At 40.5% G+C, this 21,029-nt stretch overlaps 1 protein-coding gene across 3 annotated transcripts in view; it reads left to right on the forward strand.

Annotated features, from left to right (window-relative positions):
- Positions 1-1,493: 1,493 nt before the first annotated feature.
- Positions 1,494-21,029, forward strand: part of LOC311059729 (zinc finger protein 518A) — a 34,313-nt gene continuing 14,777 nt past the window's right edge. The window contains exons 1-4 of one of the 3 annotated variants that reach the window (XM_084077762.1): positions 1,494-1,552; positions 12,338-12,470; positions 18,821-18,891; positions 19,812-19,954. The gene's annotated coding sequence lies outside the window, so the exon portion shown is untranslated. The remainder of the gene's footprint in view (positions 1,553-12,337; positions 12,471-18,820; positions 18,892-19,811; positions 19,955-21,029) is intronic. The other 2 variants (XM_084077763.1, XM_084077764.1) reach the window with 2 other exon arrangements.

Here is a 21,029-nt window from a genome sequence, read left to right on the forward strand (position 1 = left end):
TTTCTGTAAAGTTGCTTGCAAATATTGGTAGTTTGAAGGTTGTGGTTTTTTGGGCTTGTCTCTTAAATGTGGCTTATTTCCTAATGTTGTTTAAACCAGTGGTTCTCAAACTTTTTCATGTCACCCCCTAATATGTATTCTATTTGTCCACGGACACCCCCCCCATCAGAACATATGTTGTGCCAGGGAGTAGGGACCCCGTACCAGATTTGTCTAGCTATAATGTTATAATATAACAAAAATATTCAAAATGTTTAACTTTGTTTCAAGAATGTATTTTTTTAAAACCGCCAATCGTATATTCAAATAGCCGATGCATTATAATAATAATATATACGATTTATAGAGCGCTTTTCTAGGTGCTCTACAGAAAGAAGATAAAAACAACTTTATTAGGAACAAATAGTTAAAAAGGTTTTAAAAAACCTATAAAATAAAGGTAAAAATATAGGTTTAAAAGTACTCATAATATATATATATATATATATATATATATATATATTGGTAGTTGCTTATTTGGGCTTGCGTCCAATGTTTTTATGTATTATCTAAACCAGTGGTTGGTTCTCAAATATTTTCATGTCATGGACCCCCCAATCTGAAAAGGTTTTGTACCAGGGACCCCCGTACGAGATTTGTGTTAGAATGTTTAAAAAATCTTCCAAATATCTCACATTTTATTTCAAGATCTTTTTTGAAAACAGCAGATATACAATCTGCTTGTGAATCTGCTATTTTCAAATGGCCGAAGTATGGGTTTAAAATGTTCATGTGCAGTGGTGGAAAGTAACTAAGTACATTTACTTAAGTACTGTACTTAAGTACAATTTTGAGGTATTTGCACTTTACTTGGAGTATTTCCAACTTCCAATACTTTTACTTCTACTGCACTACATCACAGAGGCAAATATTGTACTTTTACTCCACTACGCGACGCTATAGTTACTAGTTACTTTTCAGATATAAATGTAAATATTAACAATTTAATTTGCAGATTTAAATTATTATTACAATAATTTAAATCTGATATTTTCAGATATAAAGGCAAATATTGTACTTTTACTCCACTACGCGACGCTATAGTTACTAGTTACTTTTCAGATATAAAAGATGTAATGAAACATACATTGAAACATACATTAACCACTTTAGCCTATTTTATACCTAGGCTATTTGAAAATAGCCGATCTACAAGCTCACAACGCTTCGCAACGTGACACGTTGTGAGCTTGTAGATCTGCTATTTTCAGTACTTTTACTTTTGGTACTTTAAGTATATTTTGATGTTTTGTACTTTTACTCAAGTAACATTTTGAATTCCGGACTTTTACTTGTAACAGAGTACTTCTACATTGCAGTATTGATGCTTTTACTTAAGTAAAACATTTGAGTACTTTTTCCACCTTCTTTTGGGCTTGTTTTTTTTTCCATCGACCTGGTTGCTTGTTTCTCTCGCGGAACCTGGCAACCCTGAGCGCGCAGCCCCCGGATGGTGAAAAGTGTCATGGCCGCCGGAGCTGACCTGCGAAAGTGAGAGAGAAGATAAACCAAGGTAAAATAAATACGTTATAAACCTTTCACACTCAAGCTGTTACACTCTTGTACATGTTATACACATAGAGCTTTGAGCTCCACATGGAAGTGAGCGGTGACGTTTGAGTCGTTCTATAGCGTCGCGTCGGCCAGCTTTTGGAATGGGTGTGTGTTGTGTGTGCGTGCGCGCGCGCGTGTGTGTGTGCGCGCGCGCGTGCATGTTTGTGTGTGCGTTGGGTTGTTTTAATTTGTTGTCATGTAAACCAGTGGTGTAAAGTAACTTAAGTACATATACTCAAGTATTGTACTTAAGTACAATTTTGAGTTTATTTTTTCTTAGTTAAATGTTTTACTTACTGGAGTATTTCCAGTTTTCAGTACGTTTACTTCTACCCCACTACATAGTACAATAATGTACAATTATTTGAAAACTTAGTTACTAGATTTTGATTTATCACAAACATACATTAACCACTTCAGCCCTATACATTTCGGCCATTTGAGGTGTGTGTGTGTGTGTGTGTGTGTGTGTGTGTGTGTGTGTGTGTGTGTGCTGGGTTGTTTTAATTGGTTGTCACCAGTGGTGGAAGAAGTACTCAGATATTTTACTAATAAGTTGAAATAGCAATACCACAATATAAACATACTCTGTTAATACGAGAAAAAGGCCTGTGTTTATATTGAACTTGAGTGAAAGTACAAAAGTATTTGCATCAAAACATACTTACCAAAAGTAAAAGTATTAAAATGTTTGAAAATAACCGATCTACAAGCTCACAGATGTGAGCTACATTTATCCACGAAACGTGGCGTCCCGCCGCACATCATGCCACTACGGGTAATGATTGGGGTATATACTGTATGTTTATAATATGTATAATTATATATAAATATATTTATGTGTGTATAAAATATGTGCATTTTTAAACAAACCAGTTTATTAATATTATTATTATTATTACCCTTATTATTATTATCATTGTTATATCTAGTCCCTGGGAAATTGTTAAAAATAAAATTAAGAATCTGTCACCTGAATATAGGACGCTTTACCATGTAATTCACTTATGTCCACATCATTAACACTCCCTTAATGTTAATAATGAATATAACGTCCATTTTGTACTGTTACTAATATGTCATGTGTTGATGACATTAATTCATGTTGTACATTATGAGGTTACTTGCTACTGACCGCTGATAGTTACGTTTCCTCGCTACCAAATGGACTCTCAACAGGTGTGTAACTCTGAGAGTGTACGAATGGAACCAAATGGACCTGTAAGGTCCAAACGTATCACTAGTGTAGATTGGGGTCCCAGAGATAATTAACTCTTTGCCTGCCATTGACAAGGTACCTCGTGAGATTCTGCTAAGGCGCTGACGAGGTTGACGAGTTTTGTGTTTTCAGTGGTTTTCCACCAGATGGCGCTGTTCGCCACCCTATGAATAATGCTTTCACAGCCAGATGATGACAGACCCGGAATTGACGTGATTTAAAACAAGTACTTGTTTACTTCCTGTTTATTGGTTGTGGGAAAATGGCTTTATCTCCGTTCCTGTTGTTCTTTGGGAAAAACAAGCCACATTACACTGGCCACAACTATGATTGCCATTGCCATGTCATTAGTGACATTAAATGTCACTAATGAAACAAAAAGGTGGCCTTTATGAACTGAAATAAGTTGTGGCGACTGAGAACTTTAATCCATGTATTCAGCCTAAATTTTAGTCTGAATACATGGATTAAAGTTCTCAGTCGCCACAACTTAATTCAGTCATTTGGATTTCTATGGAAGCAGGCTGTCCACAACGCGTTGTAAGCTTGTAGATAGCCTTATTAGTTATTGTAATATGATTTGTAGTGGTCAAACTAGCAATAATAATACATGTTCAATCTTCCAGAAAACCTCAATGATCTTGGATATTTCATAAAACCAAAGGGCCATAACAATTTCTTCAACTTGGTTGTCTGTATCGCTACCGAATCATTATCATTGTATACATATTGTGCTCATTGTGCTCATTGTGTGTGTGTGTGTGTGTGTGTGTGTGTGTGTGTGTGTGTGTGTGTGTGTGTGTGTGTGTGTGTGTGTGTGTGTGTGTGTGTGTGTGTGTGTGTGTGTGTGTGTGTGTGTGGCGGGGCGGGGGGGGGGCTTTCACAAGTCACAGATTAGGGCTCGACCTAAGAAATCTTTTCAGTTGTGAGCGCTTATTTTTGCTGTAATCCATGTAAATATTCTTAAACGGACCATAATGAGGACAGAAGCAAGCCCCTCATATTGATTGAGTGACACTGGCTGCTGCAGGTTAGTCATGAAATCCTGGCAGACATTTTTATTTCCAACATGGCGGCACACACACACACACACACACACACACACACACACACACACACACACACACACACACACACAGTTAATGCAACGCAAACAGTCATGACTGTGTATTACATTGCCATAGACACTATGTCACATTAGGAGACCACTTGTATAATAATGGTTCTTAAAGTGGGGTCTGGAGACCCCCAGAGCTCCTTGAAGAGGCTCCAGGGGGTCCCCAGCTAAAATGAGTTAATATTGCATCAAAATCAGTTTAACCAACTTAACCCCTATATACAGTACATTTGACTATTTGAGAATAGTATTTGAACGACACAAATCTAGTATGGGGGTGACACAACATATTTTGAATTTCAGATTTGTGTCCGTGACAAAGCTCGAACGTCTTCTATAGTAGTATACGTTTAGTGTTAGGGTTTATGGTCATATTATTGACCCTTAATTTTGTATGTCTGTAGGCCTGGGGTCCTTTAGGATTTGAATGATTCTGGTTCCCTAATGGTTCCCTCTTAAATGTCCGATTCCTTAACGCAGGGGTCTTCAAGGTTTTCAAAACTGGCAGGTGTCGGTTGAATGAGATGTTCTGAAGCCAGAATGGAATTTGTATACATTTCTTTCTGCAAGATACTTTTCGATCTGATCGTATACTAACCTATAACCTTCGAGATGGAACATAGGATGGAAACATGGCGGTAGTTGCCGGGGTCTAATTTGCTTCCTTTTTTGTACAGAGGGGTTACTCTCGCAAGTTTGAAATCTTGTGGGAGGCGACACTGACTGATGGAGAGATTTGTTATGTGGGCAATGATAAGACCATATTCACACGGCGGCCATTTTGCTATTAAGTTCATGAAATGCCACCCCGTTTTTTCAATACAAAATGCCAACACGGCCGCCGTGTGAATATGGTCTATAGAGGTGGCTGCATCTCTGAAAAATCTGGAGGGGATATTGTCGTCGCCATACAGTGGCCTTGTTTGGTTGCAGTGCACTTTAAGCCCATCATCAATTGTCACCGGCATGGTGAGTTTAAAATTGTCTTTACATACACCTAGGTTTCCGTAGAATGCTTGGATGTGCTTTACACCATAAAGCCCAGAATGAGAGGCCATATTTTAACCAGTGTGGTGGCTATGGTTTTAAAGAAGTTGTGAAGACGATTAGCCATGGGACCTCCGGTTGGTTAATGGTGGAGTAGGCAGCAACCAGAGAGAGCTCTGTTGAAACCCTGTTCTCAAACCCTTAAAAAGTGACATATATCTACTTTAATTGTCTTGTGTGATCAGGCAAGTGCTTGGGATGGTTAGGAAGAATCGGTACAGGGACAAACCATTTGTTGAAAATACAAATAACCAAGAATCCGAGATGCAGCAGGTGGCTGACAAAGACGCCGCTCTTACACGTGGGGCCTTGGGTGAGGCAGATGCCAGCGGGGCTCCGGTGTACATGGCCATATTGGTCAGACGCGTTGATTTTGTGCTGAAAGACATTGTGACACGGCCCCCTGGCCCCCGCGGCCGTTTCCTCCCCGGACGCTATTATTTGATTAATTTCATTTTCTCTTAAGTCTTGTAACAGTCTGGACCATCATATTGTATTCATTATTGGACTTGAGTACACTGTTTCTAGGTCTGTTGCTTTTGGTTTATTAGAAGGTATGGACAATGACCACAGGCTGCCTGGTGCACCTTTAAAGCATCCTTTTAAGCATCCTTTTGTGTGTATCGGTGTGCACAATTCAGGTGGACTGTGGCTTTATTATCTTTTGATCTACCTACGCACACCTAGTTTGTGTATTTTGTCCCTTTTTATTTAAAATCTTTATATTTGCACAAATGCACATTTGTTTTACTTTCTATTAGATGCGTGCCAACCTTCTGTTTTGATATGTTTAACTACATTAATCCAATGTGGTCTAATAACTCAGCCCAGGCACATCATGTTTCCCTTTTATTTTTTAAATATCTTGGTTTTATTTTTATTCTGACTTGTGGTGTATTACTTTAACTCTCAGTTTCTCTATGAGGGTTTACAGCTGGTTTATGGTTTACCATTTATATTCTACTGTTTAATGTTAATGCTAGCCATTTCTTTGCCACTGCAGGGTTTACACAGGATAAATAATAATTATAGTTATAGACTATAGTAATAGATAATCCTTATTTATTTATTCTTTTTTCTAGATAAACTTTATTTCATTGCGCTATTTCTCCCACAGTTTTTTTTTCCAACACTCGTGTCATATGTCAAAATCACTGACTTCATCGGGAATCCAGGGCTTGTACTTTGCTAAGAGATAGGTTGTATAGTTTGATTGATATTGATTTATTAGTGCATTAAATGTCCCCATCCACTTTAATGGGAAAATGAAAAAACTCAAATTCAAGTATTTTTTTCTCAGAAACCATAAAGGCTAGAGTTACAAGACTTGGAGGGGAGGTTCATAATTCAGTGCGAAATTATTAATAAAATAATTACACCAGTCGGCCACATGGTGGCGCTATAACAGCCCACTTTACCTTTTGGCCTATAACTTTTGAACCGTAGGTCGTAGAATGAAAAAAATCTTTACCCATGGATTCCTTGGGTCATGACTCCCCCCATATAGGCCACGCCCATTTGCGCCTGGATAGATTTTCCGCCATTTTGAATGTTCTTCAAAACACACTTTTAGCTCCTCCTCCCACATATTTTATCCAAATTACACAAAAATCGGTACACATGATCTCTGGGCCCATGCAATAAACATAACACAATAAAACAGAATTTTGATAGTCCATACCGTTCGACCATGACGGAAGCGCAGTCTCAGGCGAACTGGAGCCCCGCGAAGGACCACCGAGGGAGCTAAAGCGACCGAGTTGCCGTCCTGAGTGGTGCGACGTTCGCCTGAGCCTACTCAGCGCCGTTGGAGTTATGTACCGATAGGCACAGAATCGTAAATATTGTTGTGGGGACTGCTCCGCCTCCAAAGTAGGTCAGTAGCTCCTGATTACGCCCAATGAATGGTCTGACAAATCGCGGGTAGGTCCGTGTATCGCTAGTCGTCGCCTACTCGCCCATTCAATGGTCTGATAAAACGTGATAATCTCCCATTCAATGCATTCATAGCATTCGAAGCCGGTGTTCTGGTCCTGTCCTAATCTCACCAAGTTCTGGTATATATTTATCGCTTGCTCAAAGATGCTTAAAAAAGGAATCATTCCCAATGATTACTTTTTTTGTGCACTACTTAGCTTTACACCAGAGACCGGTTCAGGCAAAACATGTAATCATAGCCTTTACATCTCTGCTCGTGAGGAGATGTATTTCTTGAAACTAGAGGAAATCAAATACACACTTAAAGGGTCTGTTAAAAAAGCAAGGAGATTTGGACCCCCTTCCTTGACGATTTTGCGGGTGTCGATTGATGAGGAGACCTAAGTGGATGGGGCACTAGGCGAGACAGCAGGGTTCCCCTTTCTTTCCCCCCTTCCCTCTTTTCCTTTTCTTTTTTCCCTCTTTTTTTGTCTTTATTAGTATTACTATTATTTTAAAACATTTGTGAATTATACATAAGATCATTGTTTCAATAACATATACATTTTGTATTTTTATTCTTACGGTTATGTATTTCTTTGACAAAAGAAATTCGCTCAGATTTGTATGTTTACGACAACAACAGAAAAAAACTGTTAAAGAAAAAAAACGATTAGCCACACCCCAACTGTTTCAATTCTTTCATATCGGGCTATTCAAACTATTGTGAATAGAATCTCAGGAATGAATAAGGCTTGAAAACCACAACAACTTTGTGCTTTGAATGCAACGGGTTGTAGAAATATCGACCAACATGCTTTTACTGTTTCTGGTTAGCGTGATAGCATGATAGCAAGCTAGCGGACCAGTGCTAGCCTGGCATTGATTGGCCATCCTGATCACGTGATCACAAACGTTCCCCACGTGAACCAATCGCCAAAGCCTCCCACTTTGGCAACACCCATCTCAGAAAACGGCTGCAATGGGAAGCGCTTTCAGACTGAATAATGGAGTGAACAAAATGAAAATTCAGTCCGAGTGTCAGGCTAAACGTGAGCATGTTAAACATACAAACATTTATTTTTAGCGGCGCTAGCCACTCTATACCTTTAGGTATAGAGCAGATATTAGCCCTCTATACCTGGCTTTTGCGTCAACGTTCTGATTGGTCAGGTCCGTCAACGTTCTGATTGGTCAGGCTCGCCAAGGTTCTGATTGGTCAGGTCCGTCAACGTTCTGATTGGTCAGGTCCGTCAACGTTCTGATTGGTCACTATTCATGACATCACTATGTTACTATTCATGACATCACTATGATGTCATGAATATAGAATTAGAAAAAAAGGCGCCGCTACCTTCACACAGGTGTGATTTTTTAGTATCTGTACTTCTATCTATATATACAATTTGAATCCTGCGCCATGTCGGTTGTCAGTATGTACGAACGTTGTGTGTGGCCAGTGTGACGTAATCTGACATCACGCCAGTGTGACGTAATCTGACATCACGCCAGTGTGACGTAATCTGACATCACGATGAGACGGTCGTCCCGAAATATGGACACAAGTTGTATGTACGTTGCACCACTCCGAATATGGACACAACGCCAGTGTGACGTAATCTCACGACAGCATGACATCACGCATGACATCACATCCTACCTATAAATTCTAGGATGCCGTCAGATCGCACCAGTTCGACGGCTTCCATAGTGGGTTTTGGTCATTGGAGAGGTGATGCACGTCACCTCTTTCTGAAGTGGGTACTTTCAAAGCCTGCCATGGATTTAGGAGAGCACAAAACTCTCTCTCACACTGTGAGGTGCCTGTAAGGTGGCACTGCAAAGTGAACGACGCGTCACGCTAGACGTTCGGGCCGCGTAGCGGCCCGAACTTCTAGTATATATATACAATTTGAATCCTGCGCCATGTCGGTTGTCAGTATGTACGTACGTTGTATGTGGCCAGTGTGACGTCATATGACATCACGGTCGTGACATCACGATGAGACACGCCAGTGTGACGTAATCTCACGACAGCATGACATCACATCCTACCTATAAATAGGTAGGATGCACCAGTTCGACGGCTTCCATCCTCAACACAACCCACGCCGACGACCCTTTACACAAATAAACTGCTAACTTCATCTCCTGCGATTTCAACTATCTTTTCACATTGTACACCACTGCACACTCCCCACAGGTCTGCCATACCAGGTCTGAGTAATCACAAAGTGGGTTTTGGTCATTGGAGAGGTGATGCACGTCACCTCTTTCTGAAGTGGGTACTTTCAAAGCCTGCCGTGGATTTAGGAGAGCACAAAACTCTCTCTCACACTGTGAGGTGCCTGTAAGGTGGCACTGCAAAGTGAACGACGCGTCACGCTAGACGTTCGGGCCGCGTTTTTTGGATACTTATGACTATCTCTCCACTACATTTACAAATATTGTCATTTTGACCCGAGTACATTTCTAGGAAGGGATAATATACGTTATTATCCACTTTTTAAATAGAAAGTATAGAAAATAGGGGGGGTTCCTTCCATTCCGACATCTCGCCACTCCGACTAGTTGCGTCCGCGTGCGGTTAGGGTTAGGGTTAGGTATAGGGTTCGTAACGTTAATGTCGGAAAGGCGACATGTCGGAAAGGCGACATGTCGGAAAGGCGAAATGCACCCAGAAAATAGCAGATATACAAGCTCACAATGCGTCACACTGACACATTGTGAGCTTTTAGATCTGGTAATTTCATGGCTTGTCTTTAGATATAAGTGATTGTAAATGAAAGAACATATCTTCATGTGTTGTCTTTAGGCCTGTCACCATTATTACATGTCTAATCACAATTATTATTTCCACTCTTCTTTTTTAACTACTTTCTAGTGTCAGTCAGTAATGTCTTTGTATATTTCAGTTATTTGTCATGTCTGCCCTTTGCAATGTTTTAATATGAAGCCTAAAAGGTTAACAGATACATTTTTTTCGTTAATCCTACTACTTTAATTGAAATGGCCACGCTGTGGTGTACGTCCCGGGTTGGCCAGCACACGAGTCGAGCACTCCACTTGCCTCCAAACTTGCCACAGACTATTGATCAGTGCTCTGGCTAATGCCTAGGCTTCTTTCCCCACCTTCAATGTACGTACATATTGGACAGTTAAAGGACAACTTTGTTTTTTTACAACCAAGGTTTATATTTTAGCTTGTAATTAAAGTAAATAAAAGATGAGTGTTCCACTTTTTTCATTTACTGCTTTCTATAGCTTTAGCAATTTTTTCGATCTTTTTTACAGTGGACGGGGGCATTTGGGCAGGTGACTATATGTATTTTTTTACACAATAACCCGTCGATTTCTTTATTATTATTTACAGTAGGTCTTCTACCCCCAATCCAATAACTCACATCTGGCCATCAAAGACCACGGGACCCTTTTTATTGTGTAAAAAAAGACATTTAGCCACCTGCCCGAATGCCCCCGCCCACTGTAAAAAAGATTACGAAAATTGCTAAAACTATAGAAAGCAGTAAATGTTTTTTTTTAACACATCTTTTATTTACTTTAATTAAAAGCTAAAACATAAACCTTGGTTGTAAAAAAAAACAAAGTTTACGCGAAGCGGCCCAAACCTCTAGTCGCAATTATTTGTACTAGACCATACCCGGTCGACGCATCCGTGGGGGGATATGCGCACATGATCTGGCAACCCGGGAGGCGACATTACATTTTGTAATTGTGACAGCCATAGTTATCTTGCAGATGTAAATACATGTACATGAGTTTGTGTTGTTTTGCAGATGTAAATGAATGGACATGTATTTATGTGTTGTCATACAGTTATATATGAATGGATGGACATGTCTTTATGTGTTGTTTTGCAGATGTAAATTAATGGACATGTCTTTATGTGTTGTCTTGAAGATGAACATGAATCAATGGACATGTCTTTTTGTGTTGTCTTGAAGATGTAAATTAATGGACATGTCTTTGTGTTGTCTTGCGATGTAAATGAATGGACATGTCTTTATATGTTGTCTTTGCAGATGTAAATGAACTAGATGTTTGTCTAGAGTTCGACACCTAGGTGCTACCGCCGATGAGACTGATATGCCTATATTATATAGAGAGATCTGTGTGTCTGTCAGTCCTTGTCCCTTTTATGGACATATATGGAGATCTCTATATTTGTCAGTCCTTGTCCCTTTTATTCCCATATATGAAGATCCCTGATGTCATCAGTATGTGCCCAATTGCCCATATGGGCATGCTGATATAACTATTCATAGGTGTGGGCAATATGGAAACAATATCACATCACAGGCCTTTCTGTGTGGAGTTTGCATGTTCTCCCTGTGTAAAACATGCAGTAATCCTGGTCTCTATACTGCCTCCCGCTGGTCAGCCGGGGTGCCTGATGGAGAGGAAAAGAACTGGTTGGAATAACGTGTTCTTTCCACACGCCTAGGAGTTTCCCCCTACCGGGGAAACTCCCCCCCTGTCGGGTGATAAGAAGCGATCTATTAACTCCTCACGTGTTGAAGGAAGCATTAGCTTAGTTCGGGGCTCTCCCCTGGCTGGCAGAGGGAGAGTAGCGCCCAGGATTACAAGCTTAGGCATTGGCACTGGGTGAAAAATAGGGGTTACAAAAACGTGGGATAAGATTTGGAAGAAAAATCGATCCACAATCGTATCGCTTTATTTTTCATTTGGGTTTTTAGGATTATTATTTTATTGTGATTATTAAAGGCAAACTAGGTAACTTTGAGCCTTAAAAAAATATACATATATATATTTATTTTGCATTTGTTTCCCTCTGTCAGCCACTATATAATTATGGTTGTGTGTTTTCCTGCAGAAAGACACATCACTCTGGCTGTATTTAGATTTTTTTTTGCCATTAAAACACATTGTCTAGTTGCCACAATGCCAGCGATTTTTTTTTAGTTTTTTTACTCGCCTTTGAAAAATCATAGGATATTTTTCCTCACAGCAATCGACCCACCGATCACGGTAAAAGACGCAGCAGGTGTTTTATGTTGTGTATTTTATTTGAATTCATACCAAATTATCTGTCATTGTCTTTTCTTGTTTTATATTTTATAGTTGTTTATACTCTGATGTGTTTATCATGTTACAAAAAATTCCAATAAATAAGTATTGAAAAAAATAAGACGCAGCAGGGTCTCATACACGAAACAAAGGTCTCAGACGAAACAAAAGCCTACATGCATGATGGAAGTTGTGGCGACATGTTGTCTGAAAATGTGACATGTGGGTGTGGTAGAACATAGCTACAATGGAAAGAGGACAGTGATAACAGAACACCAAGGATGGGATAGCACCAAGGAAGTACAAGCACTCGGCAAATGTATAAATAGATGGTCTTTATGTGTTGTCTTTGCTGATGTAAATTAATGGACATGTCTTTATGTGTTGTCTTGCAGATATTAGCAGTGGCGGCTCCATCCATGTACATTGTTAGTGTGGTTGCTGAAACATCTTGACCCCCCCCGCCTCATCATCTGGGATGACACCTGACACCGTGCAGCCAATCAGGACTCCAGACTGATACCATTTGTGAGTTCCTTTTCAATAGTTTTGCTGAACCGAACTTTTGTCCATTTGCGTTAGGTGATAACTACCAAATGGCATCAGTGCGCAGTTCTGAAAGCGTTCTCCTGGTCACCTCAGCACACCTAGATGTTTTTACTCTCTGAACCAGCTCGTACCAACTCTCCGACATTGTAGCTAAAGACAGTGTGGTTCATTCATTCAGACCAGAGCGATTGGGAGCAGACTTGGGCTGAGGAATTTATACAAACCCTAGTGTTTCCCCTTTATGCATTTAACAGTGGCGGCACACTAAGCCTTGTTTTTGACTGCCACAGGCAGCTTGAGTTTTCTATGCGTTCCGTTGTGAGCTTGTAGGTGCGCGACACTGTCGTGCGACGAAATATGAATTGGGCCGTGTTCTCATGCTCTCCTGTGAAACAACTCCCCCTAGGGTAACAGCCTTCTATAGGTCACAGTAACGCAGGCTCCAAGGCACCGTCGGCTCGCTGGAATGTGTTTTGTTTTGTTTTCTTTGACAGCTATGCTTGTATAGCTTTTCTAAGATGATTTCAACTCAGATGTTGTTCACGATGATGTAGCCTTTCGTAGATGTATTTTATCGATTCAGACATTTGCATATCTATGTACGTAAAAGTCAGACTCGATGAAATACATCTATAAGTCTTGTTCCAAGGCTAACAAAGATGCATGCAATGGACTCATCAACGTGAGAAGGTATCCCGGCGCCACAGTTACAACTTCATCCTAGGGGAAACGCTGATGCATAAACACAACCTGTCAAATAATAGCAACACATCCTACTAGAGCCTTGCACAGGACTGTTTTCTTAATGCCGCTCCTGCCCGCTCCTGTTGAATTTCTGACCGTGCCCGTAATTATTTCATTTCAGGCTGCCCGTAGTTCATTTCAGACCGCAGCTCCCGCCCGCACAAAAAAAAAAAAGCCATTTAGTCCCGCATAGTACCGCAATATTACTGTCCAGTCCTGTATAAGCCTGCAATATTTCCATTGGGATCCAAAAACATTCCACAAAACAGAATGAGATAGTTAGCGGGTGTGCGCAAGAGAGGGGCTGTTTATTTGTAAGGAGTTGCACACAGAGAGAGAGAGAGAGTTTGTGTTTATATTGCGACAGACATATCACCGCGACGAGCTGCGCACAGCATGCATCTTTGTTAGCCTTGGATCAAGACTTATAGATGTATTTTATCGAGTCTGACTTTTACGTACATAGATATGCAAATGTCTGAATCGATAAAATACATCTACGAAAGGCTACATATTCGTGAACAACATCTGAGTTGAAATCATCTTAGAAAAGCTATACAAACATAGCTGTCACTGAAAACATGAGAATGAACACGAGAGAGAGAGAGGGACTCTGTAACACGAACTTACGTTCTTCTCTGCATGTAGACATTTCATACTTGCTAAATTAAATCTTGACCACACATGCTCCAGGTCCTCTATATCTGGTTTATTTTATTTATTTTAACCGCCTGTTCCCAACCGCAGGTATTTAAATACTGCCCTCACCCGCAAGATTTGCATTGGAACTTGCGGGTACCGCGCCCCGATGGTTTTGTGAGAGAAACTAGCAACCAGGTCTAGGAAAACAAGTCCAAAAGAAGCGACTATAGGCCACATGAGCACTTTAAACCTATATACGATTCACAAGCTCACAACTCGCCCCAATGTGACACGTTTTGAGCTTGTAGATATTTACTAAAAAATCTAGAAAATCTTGAAATAAAATGTGGAATATTTTAACACAAATCTGGTGCGGGGCTCCCTTGCAAAAAATAGATAAATAAAAAAATAATAATAATAAAGGAAGCAAGCCCAAATAAGCAACTACACTTTAGAAACAAGCTAAAAAAACGCAACCACCAATATTTACAAGCGACTTTACTGAAAAAAAAGCCCAAAGTCACTTATAATAAGCAGACATGGCAACACTGCCGTGAGGGTATTGCAAGTGGATCCCCACATAATTGGCGAGACATTTAGATAAAAAATCATGGTATTTTTCTTTAAATGGATCCCAGGCTAATAAGCCTTATATCTTAATACATAATAATTGCCCTCTATAATACCTCAGATATTTTCTACATTTTAGAAATAGTTTAGAAACATTTTACTCACGGATGGACAATGTCCATCGCAAGTTGCATGTGTTAATAAAAACATATTTCAAATATTGTTTTGACGCTCATATTAACCCATTCAGACCGGGAACGCATCTGTGTAACCACTTTAACCATTTTAGGACTATTCAAAAATAGCAGATCTACAAGCTCATAGCGCGGCACCGAGTGCTGCGCTATGAGCTTGCATATCTGCTATTTTTGAAAAATCTTGAAATGTGTGCAAATGTGTGAGATGTGTAGCACTGTCAATGTATTGTGTGATCTGTCTATGTTTTGTGATTCTTTTTTGTATCCTGATGACAAAATGAATTTCCGCAAGGACAATAAAGTAAATCTATCTACAAGCTCACAACGAGGCGTTGAGGTCCCAACCCATAGGTTGAGACCCTATGCTCTAGCGGTCACGTGAGACTGCAAATTCCAAAGAATGCCAGGTTGTGAGAGAGAAATAAGCAACCAGGTCTATGAAAACAAGCCCAAAAAACAAAGTGTTATTTACTATTTGTACCGCCTAACTAACTAAATTGACTGATAGTCCACACACCACATAGCATTTCAAGCCTAGTAGGGAAATAGCCGATCCACAAGCCCAGAGGTTGTGAGCTTGCAGATCGCCACTCCCACACGGAAGACACTCACTGTGTGTGTGTGTGCGCGCGTGCGTCGGCTCCCTGCAACAGTGACGCGCGCACACACACACACACACACACACAGAGACAATAGCCTACCTTCATTAAGTCCGCTGCAATCCGCATGGCACATGGATCTATCCATATCATGAAGAAATAAAACTCCATCCACAGACCCACGGTGACGCTCGTGGGTTGCAAGATCTGGATCGTCGTGAGTTTTTATTTATTTGTTTTCAAAATAACAATGATGGCGACGCGATCATCACAGCACAGCTGTTGCGAGGGGTAACGGGCACGTGGATCGCTTACCCTTTGTCCTGCCTGTGTGGTGTGGAACAGGTCGTCGCGCGCGCACGCACATACGAGCACGAGCGCGAGCATTTGACGGGAACACGCTTGTCTTGCCTCACTTCTCACCGTTAGATCTGTGTGTACTTTAGGTTTAGGGTCAGGAAAAGTTGTGCACATACGAACGCGAGCATGTGACGTGCACACGCATGCCCCGCCTACTCACTGATCAGAGACAGCCTAGTCTAGAGTCAGAATGTGCTCCCTCGGATCAAACTTTCGGTGATCCGAGCAGAGAGTGGCGGACCCCTTGACCTTATGCGGCTTTAGTGTTTTGTAATAACGTGTTTTTTGTGATCACATGACCGGATCACGTGATTTTTCAACTTATCTGTGGTCAGATGAATGATGTTAACCGACGATGTGCGGAAGGACCCAATCTAATCTAACAAAAAAGACCTTATCCGGAGAAAAATGGGAAGTATTACGTTTTTTTTAGTTATGTTTAGGTTAAGTCCTTGCCTGGCACCGACGAGATTTCTCGTCAGATTCTGCTTAACACAATAACTGTTTGCCTGCCAAAGACGTTTATAAACGTAAAAAAAAAAAAACATTTCTAAAAAGATTCTAATTTTTCAGTTTTGAAATGTTTTCGTTATTCACAACGAATTGGGAGATATGAATTTCCAAAGATTTGCTGCTCCATTCACTTCAATGTTAAAAAATAAACGGACAAACAATTCACATTGTTTTTTGGTTTAAAACTACTGGTTTTGAGCTATTTTCAAACATCAAACAACACATGTCAACGAGGTCACAATGGGGTGCATTTCTCCTTTACGACATGTCGCTTTCCGACGTTGACTAACCCTATACCTAACCCTAACCCTAACCTTAACCGCACGCGGAAGCCACTAGTCGGAGTGGTGAGATGTCGGAATGGAAGGAGCACCCCGTTACAATGACCTGGTTGACATTTGTGAAACCACACCTGGATCTCGTCAGTGATTAGCAACCATCAGGGGATCAATCATACAGGACAAAAATATTCTGTGGCTACTTGAAAAGGTAACACAATCGTTCAAAACCCTGGCAGAGGCTACAGACTGCTCTAAAAAAAACTTGCAGTCTAAGAGTTAAGTGGCAGCCTGCCATTGACGAGAATGACGAGGTTTTTTGTTTTTGGTGGTTTGCCACCAGATGGTGATGTTCGCTACCCTATGAATGACGCTTTCACTGCCAGATAGCGACAGACCCGGAATTGACATCATAGGAAAAAAAAAGCTTGCTTACTTTCCTGTTTATTCGTTGTGGGAAAATGGCTTTATCTCTGTTTCTATATTTTTTTGGCAAAAACAAGCCTCATTCAACTGGCCACAGCTATGCAACAGATTACCGTGACCAGATACATTTTTTCCACTTATTCTACGAGACCTCTGTGCGTGTAATGAGGCGATCACCATGAGCACAGCGTTCGCGGAAAATATTCCATGATTTTCCAAAGGGTGGTAAACTCGCTCGTTTTCGCTGGCAGTGGCGTGACACTATTACACTATTACTCTGGCAGTTAAACAGTCAAGTACGATTGTTTGTTGCTGGACCACATCCATTCGTTTTTTAAGTCTGACGTTTTTTTGTAGTTCGACGTCACTTCCGCGTCCAGGCACACTCTTCATTGTAAACAAACATGTCGGAACCTATAAATCTTTTTACAATAACCTCCTTTTCCAGAAAGGAACCATTGAGGGTTAAAAAGGGTCTTAATGCTAATATCATAGATAGAAAGTAGGCTAATATATGTATTTATTAGGGCTCGGACTTGATAAAAAAGATAATCTAATTAATTAGAGGCTTTGTAATTAATTAATCGCAATTAATCACATTTTAATCGCATATCAATATTTGACATGAGAACAGTAAAAAGCATTTTTTTCAAATGGATTTTGGCATACGTCTAACTCTCTCAGTGCCAGAGTATTTTCATAAAGTACTCCCCCAGTGCCAGCAATTTTCGTTTTTTTGCTATTTTGTAATTTAATTTTCAAATAGCTTCTCTTCTGCAGTTTTAAACACCTACGAGTTCTACCAGTAGAGAGCAGCAAATCGACACATTGATTACCTCGCTGACTCGCTCGCCCCCTCCCAAACAGGCCTACATCACATCCGGTTTTAAAACGGAAGTGACGTTTTCGACAATCTGTGATCGGGCTAAAATACGACGTTATACACGACTACGATGACTGATCGTCACCCAGACCAAAGAGAATAGAAGTGGAGCTCTCCGTTCGTTTTGTATACCGTGTGAAAAACCGTGACTTTCCCTATTCTGGCCGAAAATGACCGCGGAAAAAAAATGAGAACCGGAAACGGAATCTTCGTCATGAAACCGGGACCCAGTGAGTCTGAAGGAGTCACGAAGTGAAAGTGATCATGAAAAATAAACAGAATAGCGCGACCACAGTAAAAAGTAAAAACTCGGGATTAATCGTTCTGGCAGCGAGGGTACTCGGGAAAAACTCGGGATATCTCGGGGCGTGGCACTGAGAGAGTTAAGTACATGTACTCAATAACTGTACTTAAGTACAATTTTGAGGTATTTGCACTTGACTCTCGAGTATTTCTAATACTTATACTTCTACTCCAGTAACTCCATTACATCTCAGAGGCAAATATTGTACTTTTTACTCCACTACAATTATTTGAAAACTTTAGTTACTAGTTACTTTGTAGATTTCGATTATTATTATAAAACATTACAGTAACCATGTGAAAATAGCAGATCTACAAGCGCAAGGCATTGTGAGCTTGTAGATCTGCTATTTTCCACCACTGGAGGCTGGTAGAGTGTGTTGTTGTTACTGTTGTTTTATAGTAGTTTAATTAATTATTAATAAAAATCGCGCGCATGTGATCCGCACCGGATCGTGGAACCCCCCCCCCCCCCCCGCTTTTTTTAGAGACTCCGTGAATCATTCCAAAGTTGCGTTAGAGCGCCCCGCGTGGAAAATAAATAAATAAATAAATCTCCCCCCCTACATCTTTATGGCACTCAATGTGTTAAAAGTTATTCAATTGTAACTATGTGCAGATACCCTGTATACACATACATACTGTATGTTGGGTTTGTTTACTGTTGAGTGAGAAAACAATGTTGCACATTAAGCTAATCATCTGGGGACCCCCAAACTACATTTTAGGACCCTTTGGGAACCAAATGTGTACACACCCCGTAGAAGACGTGTTACAAAATCCCCACTCCTAATGTGCTCTCCAATCCCTTCAGGGTTCCACATCCAGTCTCCTGAACGCACCAGTTCTTCAGAGGCAACATGCTGTGTTGATGCCCACACTTTGGTAAGTGGGTTTGGATTGAATTGATGCTCAACCTTTTTCTGGATCAGGGCCCACTTGAACAGTCTTGAAGGCATCCGCGGCCCACTTAACACGGCACCCGAAAGGCTCTGCATTTTCAGAGCAAGTTTATTTTAGTGATCAATCGATTGTGTTCCACCTTGGCTCAGTGGAACTAATGTATATACTGTATACGTTGTTTTTGTTACCTCTTTGCCTGCCACCGACGACACTTCTCGTCAGATTATGTCGACAAGAAAGACAAGATTTTATGTTTTCAGTGGTTCTCTTCCAGATGGCGCTGTTGTCAACCGTATGAATAATGCTTTCACTGCCAGATGACGTCAGACCCGGAAGTAAAAAAAAACGGCTTGTTTAACTGATTACCTGCCAATGACGTATATATACGTCTTTGAATCATCAGCTGTTGCCTGCCAATGACGTATATATACGTCTTTGAAAAAAAGGGAAAAAAAAAAATCATTGTTATTTTTTTATTTTTTTTGAATTTTTTTATAATTTCAACCCTTTTCGAATTTCGAACAGATTAGGAGCTAAAAAAGTTCAAAGATTTGCTGCTCCATTCACTTCAATGTTAAAATTCAAATGGACAAACAATTTACATTGTTTTTTGGTTTAAAACTACTGGTTTTGAGCTATATTCAAACATCAAACAACACATGTTAACGAGGTCAAAATGACCTCGTTGACATTTGTGAAACCACACCTGAATCTCATCTGTGATTAGAAACCATCTGGGGATCAATCATACTGGAGGAAAAAAATCTGTGGCTACGCGAACAGGTACCAAAATCATGGCAAAACCCTGGCAGAGGCTACAGACTATTCTGAAAAAACTCTGGCAGGCATTGAGTTAATTCCTGTGGAAAAATGCCTATATCTCCGTTCCTCTTGCTTTACAGCAAAAACAAGCTGATTTCAAACGGCCACAGCTGTGCAACGGATTGCCCCGTGCAGATAATTTTTTTCCCCTCTACTACGACAACCCGTGCGTGTGATGAGGCGATGTCTCTGAGGACAGAAGTCTCGGAGAATATTCCATGAGGTACAGTAAAATCGCTCTTTTTCGCTGGCAGTGGGGTGACAATAGTACACTATCACTCTGGCAGTAGTTAACTCAATAGTTAAGATGATATGAGATATACTTTCTAAATCCCCAAAGGGAAATTGAGGCGTTACAGCAGCATAAATGTGATAAAATAAATAATCTACCAGACAAACAGAAACACATCAGACACAGATGGACATAATCACACAGAGCAGGGCCAACACAGAACTATAAGGCATTGCATTGAGGGAGAGAGTTCCTCTTCTTCTTCACACAAACATCACACAAATCGGTACACAGTATCTCTATAGTTAATAAACCAAACGGGTCTTTCAAATTGTTCATATTCTATCCTTATTGGCTAAGATTAACTTCGAAAGTTTGCAGGATTGGTACATTTTTAACAAAATGCCTCTAATCATAAACACAGCTTGTGATTGCCGTAAAACTTTGCAGGCACATTGCCACTAGGCCAAGGAAGAAATGCCACCCTGCATTTTTGAAATCTGCCTTATGGTGGTGCTATAACAGATCCTAGAGGCCTAGGAAAAACCTCTGCCCTTATTTTTCACATCGGCCTTTTATAGCACCACCAGGAAGCAGATTTTTGCCAAACACATTTCTTGATATTACACCTACTGTACATATTTTGTCCAAACATCACGCAAATCGGTACACTTTACCTCTATAGTCATGTGATCAACACAGATCCGTCCGATTTTTCATAATCCATCCTGATTGGCTAAGATTGGCAACTAAAGCTTGCAGGAGTGGCTTGTTTTGAACAAAATGCCTCAAATCATAAATACAGCGCCCAATGGACCCTTCGCTAAGCCCCACCCACTCCCCTCTGTGACTGGTGGTGCGAGGTAGTCACACCCAGGCCTGGCAAGCTCTGCTTCTCACCTATTGACTTGCATGTTAAATGACATCTTTTCCCCTTAAAATCATTTCAGCAGCAAGAGCTTCAAAATCTCTTCTAAATCTAGTCAACAAGGCCTGCAGTAGGCTATGCACTGGAAAAATGTGCATGACATTATTTCAATAAGCTAAAAACACAGGAAATGTTAGA

The sequence above is a fragment of the Gymnoscopelus microlampas genome (assembly GCF_963454915.1).
Source record: "Gymnoscopelus microlampas genome assembly, chromosome: 14".
In the NCBI taxonomy this organism is placed as follows: Eukaryota; Metazoa; Chordata; class Actinopteri; order Myctophiformes; family Myctophidae; genus Gymnoscopelus; species Gymnoscopelus microlampas.